The sequence below is a fragment of the Triturus cristatus genome, chromosome 12 (genome assembly GCF_964204655.1).
Source record: "Triturus cristatus chromosome 12, aTriCri1.1, whole genome shotgun sequence".
Taxonomy (NCBI): Eukaryota; Metazoa; Chordata; class Amphibia; order Caudata; family Salamandridae; genus Triturus; species Triturus cristatus.
Genome location: NC_140595.1, coordinates 640,537,804 through 640,565,514, shown reverse-complemented (window position 1 = coordinate 640,565,514; position 27,711 = coordinate 640,537,804).

Below are 27,711 nucleotides of genomic sequence, written 5' to 3'. Positions count from 1 at the left end.
TGCTGCGTCTCGGCGACTAACTTTTCAATGTTTGGCTTTATTTCGGAAAGTTGAATCCTCAGGTTAGATTCCACATTTTCTTTTTTTAAATTCTTTTTATTAACAACCATCGACATAAAATATTTAATACATCTGGATTAAGCATGTGTGTACACAGTGGAGACAGACCGTGATTACAAATACAACATTACTTTCCATTGGACGTTACGGCGTAGGGGCATCACTGTCCTCGATGCCACGAGGCGGATCACATATATTCCCTCGGTATGTGTTCCATGGGCTCCAGATTTTAGACCACTTTTGGGGGCAACCCTGAGCTATGTAGACTGTTTTTCCCTGTACATGCACCAGTCGAGGTCTTTTTCCCAGTCTGTAATCTTAGGTGCATGTGCCGCTCCCCAGAGCTGCGCAATATTCCGTTTGGCTACCATCAGCCCAAGTGTAGCCTATTGCGTTAGGTGACAATTTAAATCTGTCAGTTCCCAGATATTCAGGAGGCATCTGCGGGCCTCCGGTCAGAGAGTGATTACTAGTACCTCCTTAAATACATTGTGCACCTTCCGCCAGTAGGATTGAATGTGCTCACATTACCAAATTATATGAATAAATGTGCCTAACTGTGTGCATCCCCTTCTACAGTCTCCCCCCCTGGTCACTCCCATGTGTAACAGTTGTGGTCCTGTAATGTAAACTCTCTGAAGGATTTTGAGTTGCACTAATCTAAGGCGTGCTGGAATTGCAACTATTCTAGTGGAGGACACCGACCCTGCCAGTCCTCACCGTCCATTTCAACATCATCTCTGACCCATTTTTCCCGCAGTGTGTTGAGGGGGTTATCCATGAGCCATGTTATTAATCAATTTTTTATAAATTAGAGATATAGTTCTTTCTGGCAGATGACCATCAAGCATCCTATCCTCCAGCCGGGATGCCTTCGGAGGGGAGGAACCCCACGGCAGAATCGAGTGAAATGCGTGTCTAACCTGAGTGTATCGAAAACATTCTGAATCAGCCAGTTTGTGTTGTTGTTGAAGAGCGACAAAGGGTTTCACCTTTCCCTTTTCCCAAAGGTCCCTAATACGCGAGATCCCAATGAGTTCCCATTTATCAAACCCCTTTGATTTCCATAAGTCACCCAGCATTTGGGAATCCCACAAAGGTGTAACAAGTGTGGGTTTCTGCCCCCAACCCAGTGATCTGTTAGCTACATGCCAGACATCAACCAAATGTTTAGTAGGTCCTGTAAGTGGATAACGGCCTGGCTTGGAGTAAAGCACTCGGTTATAGATCCCCCCAGGAGAGCCATTTGTCCATGTTATATCCGGGATTATCCGGGCGGCCATAAATGCCGTGGTTGATGGCTGCAAGATGCGCTGCCCAATAGTATTTCTTGATATCAGGCAGGCTGATGGCCCCAGCCATCATACCAATTGAGAGTAAGTTTGTGGAGGGCAATGCGTGGTTTCCCGTCCCATAACAAATCCCGCTGGAGCCCTTCGATTTCTCTAAAGTATGAGCTTAGGACTGGATCTGACGCATTCTGTAACGCATATTGGAATCGGGGCAGCGACATCATTTTAAAAAGAGCCGCTTTGCCCAACATTGAGAGTGGAAGCGTTTTCCAGCCGGCAATGTCTCGTTTGAGCCGCTGTAGCGGTGGAACAAGATTACGGGTTTATCTGAGTGTATGGTCTAGGGAGATGAAAATTCCCAAATATTTAAAACCGTCTGTAGCACATAGAGGAGAGACTTCTGCCTATTGACACTGAACCCAGAGTATCTGCCAAAAATAGCCAGGATGTCAAGGACTGCAATCAGGGATCTGAGCTGGGGGAGGCCAGGTATAGCAGTATGCCGTCAGCATAGAGGGAAATACGCTCTTCCCAGTAAGGAGACCAGCACAGACCGCTGATAACTGGATCTCTCCGGATCCATGCCGCAAGCGGTTCCAGGGCCAATGCAAATAGTGGAGTCGCGTGGAGGGTACCTCTGCAGGGTACCTCGACCAAGTTGAAATGTGTCCGATTTCTTATTATTGACTACTACTTGTGCCAGATGCTTGGTGCAAAGGAGGCGTATCCATTGTATAAAGCCCGGACTGAATCCCATCTTTGCGAGTACTGAAAAGAGATAGGGCCACTCAATAGTATTGAATGCCATGGTGGCATCCAGGGAAACAATCATAGCTTGCTCTTGAATGGTGACTGCTCTACCCAGCACACCATGGACCCTACGTAGGTTTAGCTCTATATTTCTATGTTGCATAAAGCCAGATTGATCTGGGTGTACCAAGTCCCCTATCACTTTTATTAATTGGTTAGCCAGAAGCTTGGCTTGGGTTCCGTATTGAGGATAGAAATAGGGCAGTAAGATGCACAGTCAGTTTTGGGTTTACCTTCCTTGTGGATAGTAACTATAGTGGCTATTCTCTGGTCTAACGGCAATAAACCCTGCTCTCGACTTTCCTCAAACATGGTCTTTAAATATGGGGCCAGCTTATTGGGTTTAAGCTTGTAAAGCTAAGTGGGAATGCCATTGGGACCCAATGCCTTACCGGAGTTTAGCAAGCATATCGCAAGCGCTATTTCGTCTGCTGTCAATACACTATCTAGGAAGTTACGGTCAGTCACTGAAAGTGTTGGGAGAGAAATATCTCTCAAGAGTTTGGCCGAGTCTTCCTCATTATCAGGTGCTACGGAAGTGTAGATGGTGTGGAAGTGTTCTGCAAATTGAATATCATGTGGGTCCGTTATGGAAGTCTGTCCTGCGCTCTCAAGCTCAGGGACCAGTCTGCTAACCCATTCCGTTTTATCCAGCCAGGCAATCAGTTTCCCTGCCTTATCGCCCAGATCGTAGATCCTACCCAGCTTTTTGGCCCTGTCCATCACTAACTCCCTGTAGTAATCTTTTTTAAGGCGGAGTGTATGGAGCGTTTCAGGTGAGATGTTGGTTTCTAGCACTTGTTCTAATCGATAAATCTCCGCCTCCGCATGGAAAATATCCTTCTGTCTGTCCTTTTTCATCCCAGAAATCAATGATAAGGCTTGCCCTCGAATCACTGACTTAAAAGCTTCCCAGAGAATTTGAGAAGAAGTCACAGACCCCACATTTTTGGTAAAATAATTCTCTATGGATTTAGTCAGAGCAGTGTGAACTGTTGGGACACGTAAATACCACCGGTTGATGGGGGCAATTCTCCCCACCTGTGTAGTGCTGAGGACTAAATGCACCCATAAAGGAGAATGGTCGGAGATGCCCCTGGCTAAGTGTCTGACTTCCTGGATGTGCATAATATGTGATGCGGGAACAATAATGTAATCTAAACGGGAGAGACTGTTGTGGGCACCGGAGTGGAATGTATGCTATATTTTATCTGGGTTGTATGTTCTCCACCCATCTACTAATCCCATGGCCACCCAAAAATCCGGCAACCGTAGTTCCGGGGGGGGGCGATCTAACATGCCAGAAACTACGGAATTTAAGTCACCCCCAAGTACCAGCAATCCATCCGGTAGCGCCAGCAGACTAGAGCTAAGATCTTTGAAAGTGGTGGCTTGTAAGCCCGGTGGTATGTAGACGGAAACTAGTGTGATGATTCGCCCCTCCCATGTACCTGTAATTCCAATGTATCTGCCTCTATCATCTGACCACGTGGAGTATACTGTGAGTGGAAACGATTTCTTCATCATAATGCCCACACCTCGCGAGCTAGATGTAAAGCCCGCGTGCGCAATCAGCGTGTAGCCCCATCAATGCATCACTTAACATGAGTTCCCAACCAGGTGCATTTCTTGGAGCATGACAATATCGGGGGGCGAGTCTCTTAATATGCTGGAGAACAGCAATTCATTTAATCTTATCCCCCAGCCCGTTGACATTCCAACTTAATATTTTAACATTCTTGTCCCACTGCGCACACATGATCCCTAGTATAGATGTCCGTGACCCCCATACCGAGGTCTAAATGAACTGTCGAAGCAAAAACAAAAACAAAAACATTAAACAAACAACATTCCCTTTCCCAACAATCCCCCTCCCTGCTTCCCTGCACTGAGGACGTGGAACTGCCCATTAAGAACTAGCAGAGTGCCTGTCGCCCTAGCAAAGAACTAAAGGTAGAAAAATGTGGGGTGCCTTGTCCCGGTCCCCTGTGCTCCCCTATACAAAGTTCGTACTGTTGTCTTCAAAAGAAGTGCTATTCTTAGAAAACGTGTCAGGTAGCTGGCCTCAGAGAAGATCTTTCAGTTGACCAGCAATTAACATCGATCACCAATACCTGAATCTTAGTCCCATGATGTCCCGCATGTCCTTGGATGTCAGTTTGCAGGTCATGTTCAATCAGTCCCGTGAGCGGGAGGCCGGATCATCGCTGTCACGGCGGTCGATGGTGAGACTATGCACCCGGCTCTCCAGCCATTATTGCCGCCTCTGGATGCTCGAAAAACCTGGCTCGCCCCTCAGACTCCACGCGAAGGCGCGCCGGGAAGAGCATTGCGTATTTATACCCCCTTTCCCGGAGAGTCTTCTTCACCAACATAAAGGATCTCCTCTGTTTCTGTACCATTTGTGTAAAGTTCGGGAAGAAGGTGATGTCAACAGCGTTGTCAAAGTGGAGTGGCGGCGCTGCTCTAGCAGTTCGTAGGATGACATCTCTATCCCTGAAGTTGAGGACTCGCGCCAAAATGGGGCGTGGAGGGGCCCCTGGCTTGGAACCCTATGTGCCCTTTCGGCGACAAAGAACTTACTGAGGCCTTTGGGCTGCAGGTGCTTGAGGATGAGGTCTTCCATGAATAAATCCGGCGCCTGCCCCTCCGCTTTCTCCGGCACACCCAAAATGCATAGGTTATCCATCCAACTTGAGTGTGGTGAATTTACAGAAAGATTGAAGGTCCTGAATGTCATTTTGAGCCTGTGAGACGTCTCCAACCAGGGTTGTCGCTGTGATTTCAACCTGCTTGACCTTTTCGTTCAATTTCGTAAGTTCAGCACGAATTAGGTTGACATTGATAGAGAGGGGGTCCATCTTGTGCTCTAGGGAGGTCTTTATGCCAGTGATAGCTGCCATGACATCCTTTAGGGTCAAATCTGGACTATCACCCGTAGCGTCGATCACTGATTTACTCCTGGTGTTAGGGTCTTGTGGCGATTCTTTGGAAAAAGTGTAGCAGTCAAGTCTATTGGTCTGGACATTCTTGGAGCCCTTTGACCCAGTGGGCTTGACCTTGTCCTTGATTATATCTGCCCGTGACTCGTAAAGTGCAGAGCAGGTCACGGTGGTCCCTGGGGATAGGGAGACAGCGGGTGCGACTTAGGTTCTGGACACTGCAAGCCGGCGTTGCTGTCTGTCGAGTGGGACCCAAGATGGCGGGGTGTACTCATAGTTCTGCTCCGGAGCCACTGTTGGTTTCAGTGAGTGGTGTAGCTCCGTTCACTCTGTGCGGCTGGTGGTGGTCGTACAGCCCAGATCATGCACCCCTGGATATATGGCGAAGTTCGCCCCGATTCAGCTTATTATGGCGGGGTATTTCAGGCTTGCCACAAGGCCATGTCAGGGCAGGAGGGCCACTTCCACCCCAGATCAACTCCTCAGTTCTCCGAGTACAGGAGCGGCAACGTGGGGGTGGGGGCCTCCGACGGGGGGCAACAATCACTCCCGAAAAGTCACTCTTCAGCAGTACCCCTTCCCTCTCACCATCTATCTGTGATTGCGCCTCCACAGCATTGTGTGAACTTATCTCATTCCCTGCTCGTGTAGGACCGGGTCCCTCTACTTGTCACTCCGTCGTCAGGGAGGGCTGCCAGACGTCACCTCTCGCCGATTCAGACTCTGCGTGGGTCGCGACTCTGGCCCCGGGACTCGCCGCTGCAGCGATCTGCCCTTACTGGCTCCTCCTCCAGCCACTAGTGACACTCCAGGTCCCTACTGCAACATTTCCACAGGCCCAATCTGCAATGGGCTTGCAACGGCCGCTAGCAGGAATGTCGGAGCACGGGAGTTACCGACTGCGATCCCGCTTACCTTCCGCCGCAGTTTACTTCCTTTAAACTTCGGATTATATTGACGGATAGATGCAGGGGAGACATGGGTAACGGAGCAGATGAATTAGTCGGCCATCGCGGTCCGCTGCTTGGCCATGCCCCTCGCTAATTGACATATTTAACCTACTCATAAGTCCCAAGTATATGTTTCAAAGATTATGCAGGGCCTGTAAGTTAAGAATCACTAGTGGGCTGCAGCACATATTGTGCCTCCATTAAAGTGACAATCCAAACATGTCTCCAGGTGTGTCCCTGGAGCCTGGGACAGCAGTTTTAAAACTACCAATTTGACCTGACAAAATAAACTTTTTTGCCAGGCCTAAACCTTCCTTTTTAATACTTCAAAGTTACCCCTACGATAGACCCTAAATGCCCATTAGGTAAGGTGCATGGTGTTTAAAATTTGGACATGCATACTTTATTTTTTAAATGTCTTGGCAGTGAAAACCTTCAAAGTCGTTTTTTAAGAATGCTCCATAGAAAAGCACTGGGTTGCATTATAATAACATAAAATGCTTCCGTTTAATTTGGAAGTAGCTACAAAAGTAATTCAAGGACTCATTTTAATATTAATTTAAAATACAACTTAATGGCCAAGTCATATTTTATATTACTATTTTGAAAATGTCCCTTTTAGAAAGTTGTAATTTTTCTGCCTAAGCCAAATGTGCCTTTCTGCCAGTGTTCAGTATCACATGAATGTTAATGGCTTCCCTGTGATGAGATGTGGATTGCTTCCAGACAGTGGACAAAAGGTCTGGGTGTAGCGAGATTTTTTTTTCCTGAGCAGGACTGCCTGGGGTTGTGACCCGCCTCTTTTTGAGCTTCAAAAAATGTCTATGAAGCTGCAAGTGGCCAAAATTGCAGCTGCCTGTTTTGCTGTACCGAGATAAATAAAAAAGATCATTGATAAAACACCTTCTGTAGCCCAAAAACAGTTATTTAAGCATTCATCTTGTCAAGAATAGACTATGGGAACAATCTATTCTTGGGGGCTGAGAAGGAAGTTATTCAGTGCATTCAAGTAAGCCAAACAGCGGCTGCCAGGCTACTTTTCTACCTCCCCAAGTATGCATCATTATCAAATTTACTCCTTGAACTCCACTGGCTGCCATGGAGAAATGCATACAATTCAAAACCTTGTACTATATGCACAAGGCTACTTCCGGAGCAGAGGTGAACCAGTGCCTGTCAGTGTTCTGAGGCGCATCCGCTTAAGAACTTCTCCTACGACGAACCCGTCGTACTACTATTGACAAGCGGACTTTTTCTATTGTTTGTTCCGCTCCTCAGTTCAGAGGTCTCCGGCATTCCGGAACTTCTGTCTTTGATTACACACCACCTAGAGGTTTTATCCAACTATCCTATCCCCACCAGACCAGCCGGGTTATGTTATGTTATGTTATATGCCTTTTATATAGCGCAAAATCACCTTCAGGTCTCTAAGCGCTTATAGAGAAAGTGAGCAAGTCACTAGGGCAGATTGAAAGTCAGCAGTGGTGGCAGAAAAATTACACTGTGGTTAACACCTCTCTAAATAGGAACGTTTTTAATTGTTTCCTAAAAGTGAGGAGAACCGGTTCCCTACCTAGGTACTCAGGTAATTTATTCCAAATCTGCGGAACCGAGATTGCTCTACCCCCTTTAGATTTAGTAGTGTGCCGGGGGGAAGCTAAACAGCAAGCCTCAGGTGAGCGCAGTGTCCGACTAGGAACATATTTCTCTAGGCGATCTTTTATATACCGAGGTGCCTGGCCGTAGATTGCCTTGTGGGCAATGCATAGGCCCTTAAATTGAGCTCTTTTTTTTATAGGGAGCCAGTGTAGTTTATGTAACAGAGGGGTAGCACGTGTCTTTCTAGGAAGTCTGAAAATAAGCCTAGCCGCATCATTCTGCATCATCCGCAATCTCCTGATAAGTTTCTGGGAAAGGCCGATGTAGAGGGCATTCCCATAATCCAACTTGGAGATGACGGTAGTGGAGACAATTGACTGTAATGAAGATGCTGATAGGAGAGGAGCAAGTTTTTGTAGCTGCCTTAGTAGTCCTATACAGGCTCCAACCACCGTGGTGACCTGGCTGGACATAGATAACTCAGAGTCAATTTTCAAACCCAGGCTTTTTACAACCGGGACTGCTGCCGGAGCGGTACCTAGTTCCGGAGGCCAGAAAAGATCACACCAGGGGCTATTACTAGTTGGAATGACGAGCACTTCGGTTTTATCGTCATTTATTTTCAGTGAATTGGCCGTCATCCAGTTCACTGTTAATCTGAGCAGCTTTTTGGCCGACAACTGAGCCTGACGGGAGTTGCTAAGCCGGATAAGGAGTTGGGTATCCTCGGCATAATTAAAAACATGACAATCCATGTGAGCCAGGGTCTCCACAAGAGGGTTGGAATTATCACCGGCGGAGTGATCTCTTCTGACACCGATGCTTTTCTGACAGCCCTGAAAAAGTCACAGGATGCTTCCCAGTGTGACGAAACACATGTTGCTGGTTGTGTTCGTAAAGATTAAACAATTGGAAGAACATTTGTGTCCATCATATCTGCTTAACACTGATTGGACGAAAGAGACTTTGGCTAACAGAGCATTTACCGAGCATGGGATTTTATTTTTCTATATGCACAAGGCTAGATTTTGTATGGCCCCAAAATACACCCAAGAGCTGGTGGCATATTACCAGCCTTCACAGCCACCCCAGTTGTTCAACCAGTCCCTTTGCAAGGTGCCAGGAATTCATCTAACATGCATGGGGTAAGGTCTTTCTCTTATCTTGGCCCAAAGGTATGGAATAACCTGCCTGAAACATTGCAAAGCTGCTTTTCCCTTACTGAGTTTTGCAAGGTATTGAAGACCTGGCTGTTTTAGCACTGGGGCTCTTTTTTGGTTTGCTTTTTCCTGGGTCTATCGCTGGGAAAGCCCTTGTTGCAGCTGTGTGCTTTAGAAGACGTATTAATAATAATAGTAATAATCACATGGCCCTGCTCAGGCATCTAGCTGAGCTGGCCCCATGACTCTGAAAGTAATTATTCTGTTAGGGTGACTGGCTCAGGAGAAGATGGGGCCACACTTTGGAATCACTGAATGATCACATAGCACTCACTGTAAATCACTGAATGATCACGTAGCACTCACTCAGAGGGCCACATTCCACACAAAGTTTTAATGCTGTCCTCCATGGGGGAACCTTTCTGCTAGGCTAGCCAAACTCATCCATGCCACCAGTAGCTGCAAAGACTTCACATTGCTTGAAACATACCAGCAAAAGTCGACATAGACTATATTATTGAACTGTGCCTCTCAGGCTTCCCCTTAGGTTGCTTTCTGTTTGCCAGTAGCTTTATATTAACCAATGTCTTTGCTAGCTGTTTGATTGGTTGACTGACATCTGCACTGCTCCAACCTGCACTAGATTCACTACACAACACATACACATTCTTGCTCTGTGTTTCTTCACTTATAGATCCCTCCCCTCTTTTGATCCAGTCATCTGCTTTTTCATCACTTTGCAGAGGCCTGACATAAGCCCCAATTGCTCCTGAAATGTTGGGCAGGTTTTATCATGACAAAGAGGGTCCTCAGCTACATTTGCAGTGTATATGTGATGGTGTGCACAACAGCATTGCTGTTTCTGAAAAGGAAGTACTAAAGAGATAGGTCCGAAGGAACAAGTGTTCCTCTGTTTCCTGCTGTCACTTACGCATGAAGGCAGACCCTTAGATGACCAAGGTATAAGAGAAAGAAGAGCTATACAGCAGAGGCGGTAGGATGAGAGAAGACAGGGAGAGAGTAAAGATGACAATAAAGCAAAAGAGAATGTGAGGGAGGAGGAGACTGCAGAGAAACAACAGAGAGAGAGTGAAAGTGATAAACATTAGAAAGAGAAAGGTATATTTGTAGACAGTTAAGTTGGAGAAGCAAGAGAGAAAGTGTGCATGAGAGAGAAAGATTGGAGAAACAGGGGAAAGAAACAAGTAATAAAAGACAGGAAGAAAAGAAAGATAACCAGAAAATGGAGACAGGAAAGAGATAAGAGAACAAAGAAAGAGTTCATGAGCATGGATGAGAGAGAGGGCAAGAGAGAGAAGTGATATGAAAGACTAGATGAAAAAGAGAGAAACCGGACCGGGGTGATATGAATCAAACTGCAGGAAAGGAAAATGCATAATGGAGGAAGATGGGAGGAAGAAAGGGAAGGCAGGAGAGATAAGGGCACAGAAAGATGGCATGTTCAAAAGTTCTATACGTAATTTGGTACAGTCTAACAGTCATGTATTCATTTTTGACACAATATACGGAATACATTACTCCCGTCTGTGCATTATAAGGATATTTCAAGTCACAAGGAGTTCCATGAACATGTAGAGGTTCAAGGCCAGAGACCTCAGTGGGGCACATAGCATATTTGTCCTTTTAGACATTTTATTTTCTATAAAACACCAAAGGCTAAATAAAATTGTATCTGTATATTCCAAATACTTTTAGAGGCATTGCTGAGACTGGCAGTGCATGCCCAGACATCCAGGATTGACTAAGATACTTTTTTCAGTTTGAACCACAGGATACTAGCCAAAGACTACTTATTAGCACAGCTGTTCTATGAGTAGGATAGCCTGTTTTAGGTTTAAACCTATAATAACTGATAACACCCTCTCAAAAGGGAAATAACCTTTGTCAGTATAAACATATGGACACTGATAAAAAACAGCACAACCAGAAACTGCCATGCCATTGAAAGAAACGAAAGTGATAGAATATGTGTCTATGGGAAAATTGCCCTCTCTGAAGGTTCACTCTCAAACTTTTTGACTTTTTGTCTTTTTGTTGAACTCGTTTTGTTGGCTTTAGAACTCTGAGCACTTTGCCACTGTTAATCAGTGCTAAAGTGCATGTGTGTAATTGGTGTATACCCGATTGGCCTATTTTATTTACTTGTAAGTTCCTTGTAATGTGGTATACTATATACCTAGAGCCTGTACATTAAATGCTACTAGTAGGCTGCAGCACTGATTGTGCCACCCACAGAAGTAGCCTTTCAAACCTGTCTTAGGCCTGCCAATGCAGTGCATGTATGAAGGTTACTGTCACTTCAACGTGACAATTAAAACTACTTGCCATGCCTTAAACTCCTCTTTTATTAAATATAAGTCACCCCTAAGGTAGGCCCTAGGTAGCCCTAATGGCAGGATGCTATGTACGTAAAAGGTAGGACATGTCCTTTAATGTTTTACATATAATGGTAATGAAAAACAGCCTATTTCGTTTTTCACTACAGAGATGCCTACTCCTCTTATAGGCTAACATTGGGAATTCCTTAACACACTTTTAAGCTGTAATTCCTGATCAGAGAGGAGTAGATTTAGCATGTTTCATATCTTTGGAACAGTTATGATAAATCCTCCTTACTGATGAAGTTAAATTAACATTACTGTTTTAGAAATGCCACTTTTAGAAAGTGGACATTTCTCACCCCAGACGTGAATTGGAGACAATCTGTCTCCAATACACTTCTGGGGTGGGTGACAGCCACGCTTTGTGCATTCCCTCCAGACAGCAAAAAACACAGGAAGGTGAGGGTCATTTTCATTATGAGCACTCATCTGTATTCTGATGGGTCCTACTGGGAAGGAGAAATAGGAGGGGCTGACACTTACACTTCAATAGGTAGTGTCTTGTCCACACACAAAGCACTGATTTACCCCGACAGATAGCCAGGCAGACCAGACTGGGTTGAAAGAGATTCTTTTGTACTTCAGACAGCTGCTTTGAAGTCAACCCCTTCTGGATCTTGAACTGAACCTGTGTCAGAAGGACTGCTGTGCTGCTTAAAGGACTCAAATGGATTGCTTTTCTGGAAGGACTGCTTTCCTGCTTGTTGCCCTGCTGCCTGTTGCTCCCTGACTCTGCTGGAAGGACTCTGCCTTCCCTCCAAATGATCTCCAAGGGCTTGATTCCTTGCCTCCTGTTTTCTGAAGTCTCAGGGACACAAAATACTTCCTACAATTCCAATGGTGGTGCTGGACTCTGCCTTCTGTAAATCCTACCCTTGCCTGAGATGCCCCCTCCAAGCTCTGGGCCTCAGAAATGGGTTCTGTAGCAATTTTCATCAAATACCGCATTGCATCAACTGTATGAGAAATTCCACTGCATTGCCCTTCGACGCAGCGGCTGGCTAATAACAGCGATTCCATTCCCTGTGCGTTCTCAATAATGACGCTCTGTGTGGCTCAACGAAGACACATTGATTTTGCTTCAACGAAGCTCGACGATGCGACCCGACTGCATGGAAAATATCACCACATTGAGCCCTCAGCATTGACTCTTTGCTTCATCCAAGGTAATTTCTCAACGGGCCCTGCGTGGGTCCATGAGAAATGCGCTTGCTAGGGCGTCCGCACATGCGCATTTGTGAGAAGAAGTTGCCGCTGACCCAGGAAGAGGGAGCCCCGGGACGCCGCACCGCAGTTAAGGCATTTTCTCTTACTTTAAATTATTTTAAAATGAGGGCGGGCGGGAGGCGGGCGGAGCGTAGTGGAGCTACACGGAGCGCGCGAGTGTGCGTAGATTTGGCCACACTACACAATGCTCCACGTAGCCCCACTATGCCCACTACGCCCAGGGTTACTAAAATCACTATCTGCTCAGCTTTCAGGGAGAGGCAAACTTTTGTACACAGTTTTAGCATTTTAATGGGACATAGCCTATTTTTGCTATTTTTTGTGCTTTCAACCTCATTCCAGTTAGTGGTAGAAATGGGTGTGAAAGCAATAATGGATCCCGGAAAGCTATACATTTCTGAAACTTAGCCAAAATTCTGAATTCAGCAAGGGGTCATTTGTGTATATCCTTCAATGATTTTTTGTATAGAAACTAACAATTGAAAATGAAAATGATTGAAATTGAGTTAAAAAAACAGCCATTGTGCCAACGGTTTCGCCTGTAGCGTCTTCCAAGTATGACAGAGTTTTTAAGCAATATACCATTACATACACTGGAACCTTCTGGTTGTGGGGATATATAGGTCTTGCTGGTTCACCTAGAACCCGTGGAACCCAGAGCCAATTACTGAGCAGCATCTTGCAATGTTTTTTCATTGCGTACCGGGTATACAGCAATTCATTTGGTAAAATATATAGAGTGAAAAATAGGTACCAAGGAAACCTATATATTACTGAAATTGGAACAAAATATAGAGTTTAGAAGCAGTGGTTATTTGCACGTCTACAAAATTGTGAGCACCCACACAAGCATGTGAAATAGAGGTCATTTTACAAAATGGCTTATTTTTTTTACAAATTGTCTTACATTTGGAATTTAATTGATAATAACACTTGTTCTACTATTCTGTGTTCCTCTAAATCTCTTGATAAAAATGGTACCTTGCTTGTGTGGCTAGTCCTAGTGCCCGCGACAGGAAACGTCCCAAAACGCAACGTTGACAGATCAAATTTTTTGGCAAAAAACAAATTTTCTTCATATTTCTCTGATGGAATGTTCTGGAAACTGCATGGATCCACAAATTTGCACATACCCAGCATTCTCCAAAGGCTCCTGATAAAAATGGTACCTCACGTGTGTGGGTAGGCCTAGTGGCCGCGACAGGAAACAGCCCAAATTGCAATGTGGACACATCACATTTTTCCACTGAAAACTGACCCTATTTTTGCAATGTGCCTAGCTCTGGATTTTGAACCCTAGCTCAGCTGGCACCTAGGGAATCCTAGCAAACCTATAAATTTTTTAGAACTAAACACCCAGGGGAATCCAGGTAGGGGTGACTTGTGTGGCTCTAACCAAGTTCTGTTACCCACAATCCCTTGCAAACCTCAAACCTTCTCAAAAAAACATATTTTCCTCTCATTTCTGTGATGGAAAGTTCTGAAATCTGTGTGGATCAACAAACTTCTACCCACCCCTCATTCCCCTAAGTCTCCTTATAAAATTGGTACCTCCCTTCTGTGGGTAGGTGTAGTGCCCATGGCAGGAAACGGCCCGAAACGCAACGTGGACACATTACATTTTTCCAGTGAAAACAGACCCTTTTTTGCAATATGCCTCGCTGTAGATTTTGAACCCTAACACAGCTGGCACCTAGGGAAACCTATCAAACCTATACATTTGTGCAAAGTAGACACCCAGGGAAATCCATGATGGGGTGACTTGTGTGGCATTCGCCATGTTCTGTTACCCAGAATCCCTTGCAAACCTCAAACTTTGTAAAAAAAAACCACTTATTCCTCACATTTCTGTGACGGAAAGTTCTGGAATCTGCGTGGATCCACAAACTCCCACCTACCCAGCATTCCCCAAAGTCTCCCAATAAAAATGGTACCTTACTTGTGTGGGTGGGCCAAGTGTACGTGGCAAGGAAGTGCCCAAAACTTATTGTGAAGACATCACAATAACTAATCACAAAACAAACTGGTTTTGCAAGGGGGGTCACCTGGGGTTTTGGCCCCGGGCTGGGCAGCCATATAGGGAAACCTACTAAACCCAGACATTTCTGAAAACTAGACACCCAGGGGAATTCAGGAAGCTATGGCTTGCATGGATCCCCCAGCGATGTCCTACCTGGAATCCCCTGCAAACATCAAATATATCTGAAAAAAAATAACACTTTTCTCAAGTTTCTGTGTGGGAAAGTTGTAGGATCACTGGGCAGACACAAATTTCCCACCACCCAGCATTCCCTCAGGTCTCCTGATAAACATGGTACCTCACTGTGTGGGTAGGTCTAGTGCCCCCGACAGGAAACGGCCAAAAATGCAATGTGGACACATCACATGTTTCCTGTGAAAACTCACACTTTTTTTGACAATGCGCTTAGCTGTGGAATTTAATCCGTAGGTTATCCGTCACCTCGGGAAACCTGGCAAACCTATACATTTTTGAAAACTAGACATACAGTGGATTCCAGGATGGGGTGACTAGTGTGGCTGTCACCAGGTTCTGTTACCCAGAATCCCTTGCAAACCTCAAACTTTGTAAAAACAAAACATTTTTGTCATATTTCTGTGATGGAAAGTTTTGGAATCTGCGTGGATCCACAAACTTCCACCCACCCTGCATTCCCCAAAGTCTCCTGATAAAAATGGTACCTCACTTGTGTGGGTAGGTCTAGTGCCCACGACAGGAAACAGCTCAAAACGCAACATGGACACATCACATTTTTCAAGTGAAAACTGACCCTTTTTTTGCAATATGCCTAGCTGTAGATTTTGACCCCTAACTCAGCCGGCACCTAGGGAACCTTACTAAACCCAGACATTTCTGTAAACAAGACACCCAGGGGAATCTAGGAAGCAATGGCTTGCGTGGATCCCCCAACGAATTCCCTACCCAGATTCCCCTGCAAATATCAAGTGTAGCTGAAATAATCACATTTTTCTCATGTTTCTGTGTGGAAAGTTCTGGGATCACTGGGCAGACAAAAATTTCCCACCACCCAACATTCCCCCAGGTCTCCTGATAAACATGGTACCTCACTTGTGTGGGTAGGTCTAGTGCCCCTGACAGGAAACGTCCCAAAATGCAACATGGACACATCACATTTTTCCTGTGAAAACTAACACTTTTTTCGTCAATGCGCCTAGCTGTGGATTTTGAACCTTAGTTTATCCAGCACCTAGTGTAACCTAGTGAGCCTATACATTTTTGAAAACTAGACACCTAGGGGAATCCAGGATGGGGTGACTTGACTGCCTCCCACTAGGTTCTGTTACCCAGAATCCCTTGCAAACCTAAAACATTATTAAAAAAACACATTTTCCCCACATTTCTGTGGTGGAAAGTTCTGGAATCTGCATGGATCCACAAACTTCCACCCACCCCGCATTCCCCAAAGTCTTCTGGGAAAATTGGTACTTCACTTGAGTGGGTTGGCCTAGTGCCTGCGACAGGAAACGGCGCAACGTGGACACACCTCAGTTTCGCAGTGAAAAATTACCCTGTTTGGGCAAAGTGCCTAGCTATAGTTTTTCAACCATAGCTCTGCCGGCACCTAGGGAAGCCTAGCAAACCTATACATTTTTTAAAACTAGACACCCAGGAGAATCTAGGATGTGGTGACTTGACTGCCTCCCACCAGGTTCTGTTACCCAGAATCCCTTGAAACCTAAAAAATTGTCCAAAAAAAACACATTTTCCCCACATTTCTGTGGTGGAAAGTTCTGGAATCTGAGTGGATTCCCAAATTTCTACCCACCCCACGTTCCCCAAAGCCTTCCAAGTAAAATGGTACCTCACTTGTGTGGGTCGGCCTAGTGCCCGCGACAGAAAACGGCGCAAAAGGCAACGTGGACACACATCAATTTTGCAGTGAAAAATGACCCTTTTTTGGCAAAGTGCTAGCTGTAGTTTTTTAACCCTAGCTCTGCCGGTACCTAGGGAAACCTACCAAACCTACACATTTCTGAAAACTAGACACCCAGGGGATTCTAGAGAGGTACTTCCACGTACCCAAAAGAAGCCTCCGTTCCTCCAATCTCACACTAGCCGGAACCATGCGCATCCACAGAGCCAGAGCAGGCGGGAGATCCTTCTCCCACATCTCAGCCAAGACATGGAACGAGCTACCTGCAGACCTCAGACGCGCCCCCTCCCTGAACACCTTCAGAAAGACCCTCAAGACCTGGCTCTTCGGCTAAGCAATACCAGCAGACCTCCCCCCCAGCACCTTGAGACCCCCACGGGTGAGTATCACGCTTACAATTCCCCTGATTGATTGATTGATTGACTAGCGCATCGTGCAGAGAGACTCCTCCCCGAGTCCCACAACTAGAGGGGTGATGGTTGTGCCTAATTGGCACTAAGGGGGCTGCCCTTTTTGGATGGCCCACTGTGTGGGCCGCAGGCAGCCACATTGAGGCCGGCACTAAATCTTCCTAAGAGCTGTGATTACGCCTCCCCAGAAACACACTCACAAACACACACACATACCCACACACACATGCACACACACTCTCTCTCTCTCAAACACACACACAGACACACACACACACTCTCGCACTTCCAGCGCCCGCAAACATGACACTGCCTCCACCCAGATCAGCAAAAGCTACACCACAAGAGAGAGGCTTCTCTTCTAACAAGCTCCTTGAGTGTCACTGTCCGGTTTTCTTATGCCACTATACTTTGTTTGATAGTCGAAATATGGCCACGCCCCTCCTTCTTGATTGGGTCCTTTGAATCCAAACTGCCCTGGTCATTTGCTGACCCTTTCTTCTGACGCGCCCTCGCGCCCTGCTGCTGCCGGGCCAGTTTCTGCCGCCCACAGGGGGTGTTAGCCACCTTCCCTCTAGGGTCGGCTGTGCCTCCCGGTCGGTCGTAATACATGCATGCGATGTGAGGATGAAAACCGAACAGTGAGCTAGGGAGGAGAGAGACAGAGCAAGGATGGGAAGACAGTGAGAGAGAAGGGCAGAAGGGAGTGGGGCTGGTTTTAAGATTATTGACAGGGCTACGGTTTGTTCTCAATCCATCCCTGCTAACATCTCTAAACACAATCACTACATACACCAATAATTGTCAGGTTGCAGGGCCACAAAGTCGACTCAAAGCTACTTGCTTCAAGGCTCACGTTTTGTGACAATAAACTGAAGTACCAAGTACTGACGGATCACTCATTTGAGCACATGCAGCTGACCAAATATCCAAAACCATCTATGGGCTGTGAGGTGGTTCACACCATACTAGTGTCTGTTTTAGCAAAATTACACTAGTGTTATTGGCACAGATGGGGACATTGGGTTTGTTAGCAGATGTGAGGCACAGCAAACCCTCCTGCAAGTTCAACTCCCAAATGATTAAGACAACTGTGCATATGCAATTCCATTAGAACATCCCCTCTCATTAATTATTAAATCCTTCCCCAGAATAACATTTCCAATAACTAAAAAATATCCCTTTTGTTCTGATTCTGCTCATATGTTTTTCATCTTCTCCAGACAATGCACATTGTGAATTGCTGGTGAAGTCCCAGGGGTGTTGCGTTGTCTGAGCCCTTTATTGTCAGATGGGAAAAGCAAGGTTTAGATGTATTGTTTATTGTCTTCTTTTTCTTTGTGCGTGTTTTTCTTGGGGTCATCTCCCAGATGCATCATGTTGTGGCCTCTCTTGAGGCCACAAACACAGGTCAAGAGGTTGGCTTTCCTTCTACTACACCAATGGGTGTAATAATGCTCAGTGTACTTAATCGAGTTTGATGTAATGTATTGTCTTCAGTATAGCAGTGACACAGTCATGTCCTGTTGGACAGCTATGTGTGTCAATATGGGTGCATCTTGATTGTTGTTCGAAGTCTCCTCCAGCTTCCAGGTGACACTCACTGGTGAACGATTGCTGCAATGTGGAAGGTACTAATGTGTCGGATATGACATGCACATTTGGACTCTACATCCATTAGGGCTGTGGGACAGGTGATGTACCACGGACTGTTCTACAATTGCATCATGGCACTTACTGGGGATTCTTTAGTCATTCTTTCCCGTGGCTGAATTCAGGGTTTGTCTCATGCCTTTTCTTTTGTGTAATGATCCTGGCAGTTATGCACCCTCCACTCCTTCATGATTTTTTATAGTTTTCATTTCTGACATAGAAGCAAAGTTTTCAGGCAAATAGATGCTTCACAAGATTGGAAGTGGATCAATTCTATCACTGAACAATGGAAATGAATACTGGTTACCAATGACCACACACTTCTATGCTGAGGAATTCTGGCTGGGAGAGGTTCCTTGAGTGGCACAGTTTTAGATCTGGCATCCTTAGCGTGGTTCTCCCCTAACTTTTTGCCTTCAACCCTCCTGCTTTGCTGACTTCATGTTTGCTGGCTTTAGTACTCTGCACACTTTACCACTACTATCTAGTGCTTGCGCTCTCACCTTTAAGCATGGTAGAATTGGCTTACACCCAATTGGCCTATTTAATTTGCATGGACGTCCATGGTAATGATGTAATAAATGTGCCCAGGTCTATTAAATTCTACTAGTGGGTCTGCCACCCACTTAAGTAACCCTTTAAACAGGTCTCAGACCTGCCATTGCAGCCTGTGTGTGCACTTTTAAACTGCCATTTCAACCTGGCAAAATAAACCTTTGCCAGGCACAAACCTTGCTTTTAAATACATATAAGTCACTCCTGGGGTAAGTCGTGAACAACCCAGAGGGCAGGGTACAGTATAGTTAAAAAGTAGGACATTTTCTTTTGAGTTAAACATATCCTGGTAGTAAAAAAATCCTACGTTTGTTACACACTACTGCAAGGCCTACTTCTCACATGGGATAACATGGGAGTTACCTTAGTACATTTAATAAACTGTATCTTTCAATTGGGAGCAGGTAGACAGGTGGAGTTTGGTGTCTACAAAATTGTAATGAAAAGTCATCTTTAATTGTGAAGCTGGAATATTAATCACAATTCAGAAAATGCCACTTTTAGAAAGAGTCCTAACCATTTGGTGCTCGCAGACTGACCCTGGGTTACATGACTGGGTGTAGCTGGCAATTGGTCTTTGTGTATATCTCTCAGTGAGACAAAGGGAAGTTTGATGATGGTAGGATGGGCCAGTCTGAGTTAACGAGGGGGAGGAGCTGTCACCTACCTCACAAAGATTCTGCCTCATCACTCTCACAAAGGTTTTTTCAATAGTCTATCGTGACCCGAGACAAGCAGGGGCCAGGGCAGGGAGGAAAGGGATGCCTGATACCTCACTGGGTTGAAACCTCTAGAAGCTTTCTCCATTTCAACATGGGCACCAGGTATAAATGTTGGGCCCTTGCACCCAACTCTTCAGTACTGGACCTCTGGGCTCTGCCAGGAAGAAGTGCTGTGCTGCTAAGCGGATTGCCACACTGTTGGACTGTTGCTCTGTAGGACTGCTCCAATTTTGTGCTAACCTTCTGCCCTGCTGCCCTGCTGCCCTCCTGCCTGGGTGAGAAGGAATGGATCTGCATATTTAAACCCAGGACCCCAGAGTGACTCCAACTGCTATTTGGCTGGCCTCCTGATAGAAGCCTCAGGAACATAACAGGCTACGAAGAACCTTGAACTTAGCACTTGGACTCTGTCATCTGTGAGTCCTTCCCTGCCAAATGGTGCCACCCCAGTACTTGGCCCTTGGAAGTGGGCCTGAAAGTGCTCTGCTAGCCCATCGGTGGATCCAGCAGAACTGGTGCATCTCCTCAGCTGCATGGACTTTTCTGAAGGAAGGTCTTCGAATTGCCCTCCTAGCCTATAGCCTCCTCAGAACTGCTGCTGCACTACGCATCCTCGACACAGGCCCTCGCATTTCAAGCCTCTCATCCACAGCATTCTCAACAACAATGTAGGACTCAGCATCGCAAGCCCCACAGCTTCTTCAGAACCAGCTGGTTCACAACGCATCCTTGATGCAGGACTTAGCATTGCAAGCCCCTTCTTTGACAACCTCCTTGATGCAGCTTCACAGAACTGACTCTGCGTGTTGCATCTCTGCCCAGGACCTCGCATCGCCTTGGCTGCATGACGCATCCTGGACGCGGGACTCCGCAGCTCTTCGCAACCAGGATTTAAGGTACTCTTGTTCAGCAGTCATAACTGCTTCCCAGTAGCTGGCCAGCGCTCACTCACAGTCAGCCTTAATTTGTGACTTTGTCCTGGTCTAGCGTGACCAGATATCCACAGTTAGATTTGTTGTGCTTTTTAGCACTATTTTCACTTAAATCTTTAAAATTGCATATCTCCAGGGCTACTGATTGTAATTTTGTTATTTGGGTCTTGATTTATTTATTAACATGTACTCTTTGTTTCCAAGTTGGTGTGGGGTTTTTCTTCTGTTGTGTTTTCAATGTATTACTGTCTGAAGTGCTGCAAAAATACTTTACACATTACCTCTAAGTTAAGCCTGACAGCTCTGTGCCAAGCTACCAGAGGGCTGCGCACAGGATAATTTGGGGTTTGCTTGTGCCTCACCCAAACAAGGATTGTGGCTCCAATTTAAGCAGAGTTTCACTCCCCCCAACCAGCTGGAATAATGCAGGGATGGATGGAGTGTACATTTTGATGGCTGGCCTATGAGAGCAGCTGAAGCCATGGAGAGAGGTTGCCATTGACAATGGCAACCATTAAGATACAGCAGAACATAATGTTACTGCTTCCAATAGTGCAGCAGGGAGAGGAGCCAGTGCAAGCTCCACACAGTAAAAGAAAGAAAGAGGTGGACATTGTCAGCCCATTGAGAGATAGCAGCTAATCAGACAATTCACGCTCCATGGAGAGCAGCATAAGCCAAAGACGGAGGTGGTGAGAGTTACAGAGAACTGTTGCAAGAAGAGCCGGCCTTCCTTAGTCCTTGGGCGTGGTCCTCCCCTGTACCAGAGCACTTCAGCAAGTCTTTGTTTCCACTCCAGCAACTGTCCCACTTCCCCATGCACTAAAATAAATACTCCAGATGTGACTCAAGAGGACTGGAAATGGCATTCTAGATACGTTCTCCAAAATGAGTTTAGGTAATGGTAAATTGTTGTGTCTAAATGAAGACATAGAGTACACAGTGGCAGCTGGCATCTACATTGGGAGGTGAGCATGTACGCGCGAAAAAAGAAAAAAACATGATACAAATAACACTTATCGAACGACAGGACCTCCTTGCTCCAGACCTCGTCACAACTGCAAAGCAGGTCCCAGCAAACTCCCTTGACAAATACTGGCGCTGCTCACAGCATGAGAGCAGCGCTCTGATTGGAGGGAAGGCCTGTCTTGGCGCTCCACAGTGCACTGGAGCCCTGCACCTACTCTCAACCCAGCCTAACGGAGAAGCTGCCCCTGAGGGTACAGGGTGGTCTTCAGTGTTCAAGGTATATCTATGGAGGTTTCTATGAAAAGATATTTGATCTCTGAGGATGTTTGGTGCTGTGCAGAAAGCATCGTTAGTGGTGCAACAAATTGTTTGCCAACTTTACTATTCTGTGCTTCAAGGAAGCTTGCACTGCTGCTTACTCTGCTGTACATGTGCAATGCGTTAGTAAAGTTTGATATAAACTTTCACTATACAAAAAAGTAAAACTGATTTGCTTTGGCGATGCTTTTTAAGATTCGATGGGTTTTAAGACAGTTATTTGTATTATCGCAAAGTTCTGCAGTGAGGAGGCTCTAAATTAATTCGGTGAAATAAGTGCTATGCTCTGCCAAATACCATCTGCATACTACTTATGGACGTTTCCATGACAACCTTAAAATAATGTGTTTAACTAGTGCATGGATCCAACTATGTGTTAAGCACGCATATATTTTTAAAGAAATTTCCTATAAATAAATAATGGCAAACACCTGCCAGAAAAAGTACCATGCCCTTTTACTTTAATTATATGTTTTTAAAATGCATTCAGAAAAGTGTGCACTTATTCAATGTTTTTTATAAATCACTCTTGCATCATAAGGTATGAGAGTGATTTACAATAAAATGGAATTCTATAGTGCTAGAATATTGTTGCTTTCATCTAACAAAATGTTATATACTAAATAATGTTTAGAAAAATATTACACATTGGAGGCAATATTGGAATATCTAAACCTAATAGAGCCATATTTTTCTAATCGATATTTAGACCCCTATACTCATTTCAGATGATAGTTTTGTCAACAATATCCGGACATACATCCTCCGGAAAAAGACACAAACAAGAAAAACAACAGTGAGGTTAAACCATGTTAGAACAGTATCTTTTTGAAATAGACTCCAGGCTCTTTGGGAGGTATGATCATTCAGATATGACTGGAAGAGCTAAGCTTATTGTTATTTTTCGAGGGTGTAAGTTAAGTTCTTAGTTCTACTGGAAGGGAGCACCAGAATGCTGTGGCACCGGAGAAAGTTTGGTTCAGCATTTGTCAGGTCTTTATGCATCTTCCTAGATGTCTGTGTGACCGTTCTCCGGGTCCATACTTTTACATTATACAAAATTCAAAAACTTTTGCAGGTGTGACATTTCACACAGTTTCCTCAATTGGAGAAAGGCCTGAGGGAAAGATGTCTCTCTGGAGACATTCTCTTCCGAAGCCATTTGCTATGTAGGTCACACGTGTGACTTTTGCATTCAATTTTCCTAGGTGGCACTGCAAAAATTTCACGCAGTGTTGGTTCAAATGTCGCAAAATAAAATCACGCATCCCTGCCAGGCTGTGCACCTTAAGCTCTGCAACTGGCAGTGAGTGCCACTGCTGATACCAGGGTTTAAATGTAGAGCAACGCTCTGGATTCGGTGGTTCTGCTATAAAAACTCAACCAATGTTCTCTGTTCAAGCAGCGAACACGGGCTCTCAACTGATATAACAGAGAGAGGTGCGGGGCCGCATTGAGGCCGGTCATATCCCACTGGAACCTGAATAGTAACATTGCACATTTATTCTCAACAAAATGACCCAATACACCACACCATTTATGCATTAGACAAATTATGCAATTCTCAGGCCATGTTTATTATCTATCATAAACATGACATAACGACATTGGATATATCATAGCTATATAGAGCAATAAAGGGAAATATTTACATTAATTTCAAAGTGACAGCATTGCCAGCAACTAATGCAATCTTAATTACTGCATACATTCCGTTCTCAGAATCATGTTTGGCCACCCCTAAGGTCACATCTCTTGTGGTATCCAGTCACGGCCGGCATTAATCGCGGGTGGGGGTGCGGGGGGTCACGCGGGGAGGAATGGGGGTTAATATATTAATAAAGAAAAACATACCTGTCCACCGGCTGGGTCCTGCGTTTTCTCGGCGCCAGGCAGCCTCCCTCCCCTAAGCCAATCACAATGCTGCAATGGCAGCGTTGTGATTGATGGGCGCACCACCCAGCCAGGGGCTTACGGGGAGGCCATTTTCTCCATGTAGACTGCATTGCAGCCTGCATGGAGAAAGGGAAGAGTGCGCATGTTTGGGTGGCCCCAGAGGGCTGACCAAACAGACATTGCGCCCTCAGGAGTGGGCACATCACTCCTCCCCTACTCCCAGAGCAGCTGCGCGCACCCGCCCGCCACCAAACCCTTCTGTTCCGCTTTCTCACAGTGCGAGAAGCAGAAACATAAAATGGTAGCTATAACCATTTTATGTTTCTGCTTCTCGCACTGGGAGAAAGCAGTGGGGCGACGCTCCTCCGCCCTAGTGGGTTGTCCCATTAGATGTACTAACAATATAAACCCCCATTCGGTACCTCAGGATAGAGGAAGCTTGGGCTAGCGTAAGACTTGTCTCCCAAGATTCACCATGCCAGGGTCACCAAAAAGGGATAACCTACTGGCCACCATTGGGGGATGGGCCCAGGCCATTCCTGGTCACACCCATCCCTGCAACATCTACTGGGGCAGCATTATGTAAGGCTATAGACACTTGCTGTAGCAGGCGTCACCAGCCCTGCTCTAGAGATTGTGCACCCCTGCCCCGGGTTGGGACATTAGCTGAAGGTCAATTCCCTCCTGGATTCACCTGTGCTTATAACCGATGCCAAGGCTGTCCACCTGTTTAGAAGCTACACACAACTCCTTTTCCACCCTTTTATGTTGAACGAGGGGACCACTCAGATGGTGCTGGGAATGTGAGGTGCCAGTGTCCATCAGGGTCCTTCATGAAGCAAGCAGGACGACAGGTAAGGTTGCCCCCTATTTAGTTCCCCTGGCCACGCCTGCCAGCTTCCTAGGCGACCCCGCCAGTCAGTGGGTAGCCAACAGTGCCTAGTTTGTAAAAAAAAAATAAGTGCCAGGGATCTCGTCAGGAAGCCACCACAACTTGCACCATACATTGCCCCAGCCATGCTGCCAATGATAGTAATAGCGCAACCACTAAACATCACACTCCTACAAGTGTGACAATTGAGACTATTCCATGCCCCCAGAGCTGTAAGAATGGTTTGGGAGGCAGGTAATAGTCATTTTTAATGTATATTGAATTAATAATTAACTTTTGTTTGTTGGTAAACATTTTAAACCTATTTTTAATGATTCTGTCTCTGAATCCGAATACTAAAACATTGTGGGTACATTGGAAAAATGTATGTGTTCAAAAAGTACAATTGGCATCCTTGTTTCACAGAGTAAGGATATTTGGCACTTGGCTACTCAATTCTGCAGCTGTGACTCCCAGGAATGGGAACCTGGGTGTAGTGGGGTGCAGGAACGTTGCCTATGCAAATGTGGGAGCTCCCACAAAACTTTGTGGGAAAACAAACCTTTCGAATACCTTTCCAGTAAAAATTCTAGGGTAAAGCAGCGCAGGGACTCAGGGTAGGAGACACGCTTTCCCAGAAGTAAAGTCACAGATGTGTCAGAGACGGCATTAATAACAAAGTGGACTACCAAGTTTAGTCCCTATCTATGAAAACTGGTGGCAAAGGTGCTTGACAACCTTTATCACCTGACGAATCCTTGAATGAATCCCTTTACCACCTCTTTAGTGGGGAAGTGCATCATTGTGTCTCATTTGTGCTGTGCCCCCCTAGTCAAGTGGATGAGAACTGCTCTGTATGCCTCACTCTCACTCTCACTTTGCATGGTGGCCAGGGAGACGAAGCGAAAGCAGATTTGGGCATTTTGCAGCCCAGCAGCATGGGAACACATTTAGCTTTGTGCTAAGGAGCCACCGTCTTAGATAGTAACGTAGCAGTCAAACCTCCCGTAGCCATTTATCTACCGTAGTCCCCACTCTGGAAAGGGAAATAGTGGCAGAGTACGGAATGTGCCATGGCCACCATACTCTGATGCACGCTGCAACCTTCCCATGGGTCCGCCATCTTTGAAAGGACAGAATGTGTAAGACTCCCATTCCCTAGTAGATATCTTTTAGTAAAGGAGTGAAGTATCGCAAAACTAAAGGATAAACTGATAGAAAAATAGATGGCCATTTTAACGCCACCCCAACCTACTGCTGGATCAAACAGATCCTAGTGGAGAGACAATTTAAGAATCAAGCTGGTTCTAGCCTTGATTCATACATAGGATAAGGAAAAGGATAATACACATTTTTACTGATAAAAGACATTAATAACACCCGAAGATTAAAAGGATGGTAGTCAACTCTGGACCCTTATCTCCGTGAAGATACATGCAGCAGACCTCCTTCAAATGACATTAAAAGTCATAGGGCAACTAATCTAGCAGATGAGCAAACGAGTGCCCAAAACATTGCATGAGTGATTAAGGAGATCCGTGAGAAAATAACCAAGAGTGTGGAAAGTGTATATGTCTCCACAGGAATGCCGCAAGGGAGGTGCTTGGAAGTACTTTGCTGCACTGAGGCTACAGTGAAGGTGAACTTTTGCGGCGCATAGTTAGTTCATCAGCACTGGAACTACTGTATGGATTTCTCAACGACAGTTCCAGATGAAGCACGCAGAAACCATGTTGATAAAAATAAGCTATAAGAAGTGATACTTTAAAGATCTTGAGAAGAAATAATTAAAGTGATAAGCAAAACATACCACTCTAGGGTCATATTTATGAAAATATTGGTGCAGGGCTGGTAAAGGACAGGAATGCTCAGTATTGCTTAAATGCATCCTTTCTCCCCGTCCTGCAGTTTCGGCAGCCGAGCGCCAATGCAGGCGGGGGCCTGTGTTGTAGGCAGGATTGTTTTTGTGCAGGAAGGTGCACCTTGCTGTACAAAAACAGTCCATAGTTGTGCTGCAGAATGCAGCACACACAGAAAGAGGAAAAAACGAGGAGAAATAAAGAAATTTCTCCTCGTTACGTCTCACCTGGGAAGACGTATCTTTCTTTTTGGCGCATTCCCAGGTTTAACAGGTTTGGTAAATTTTTGAATTCGTCAAAAAACGTGGGATTTGTGTGGAAACACCCCCCGCAATGCCCATGGAACGCCTCCCTTGCGCAGAATGAGGCAACACAGTGATTTGTGGTGCCTTACCTTACTTCAGATTTATGAAGACATTCAAAGCCACACAATGTGGCTCTGCATGGCTTTATAAATCTGACCTAGAGGCTTGCTTCAAACATGTACCACTTTGTGTGATGCAAACATGATGCAAGAATCTCATAAATATGTCCCCCAGTATCAGTATTGCTCACCAACCTTATATTCAAGCCATGATGCACATGTAGATCAAGAATCAGAGGAGCAGAGCAAACAGCGTCATTGATGGAAAGGGGAGACAAATAGACCAGAACATACTAATAGTTCAGACACATGTACAATAAAAAGCAAAGGCCAGAGCCACAAGTAGAAAATTGTAGCTAAATAAGTGCAGCAAGGGTGGCTTAGGGAGTAAAAAGCTTGCTGGTGAGACGTGCAGTGTTGTACTAGTCACAAGTTCGGATCCCCACAGGATTAGCAGAGAAAATTGGAATTCATAGGACGATAGTGATCGATTCATGTTAAAAGACCAAGGCATTCCACTTCATTATTATAGGGCATTTCTGCCATTACCTGTGACATACAACTCAATGACCATTTGTGGGCTGTGTTAAATAGTGAAGTATTTTCAAAAGAAAGATCCCATGCCAATATATTTTGGGGCTAGCAGATTGCCCCCAACACAACACAACGTGCCCAAATAGAGTCTCGGAAAACTCGACTCCCTCACTCCAAGTGCCACTCCTAATCATAAAGGTTCATGCACAGAGGTTGGACCCTAGTGGAAGAGATGGGCAGAGTTACTGAGGGCTTTCTTCAAACAGTAGTAG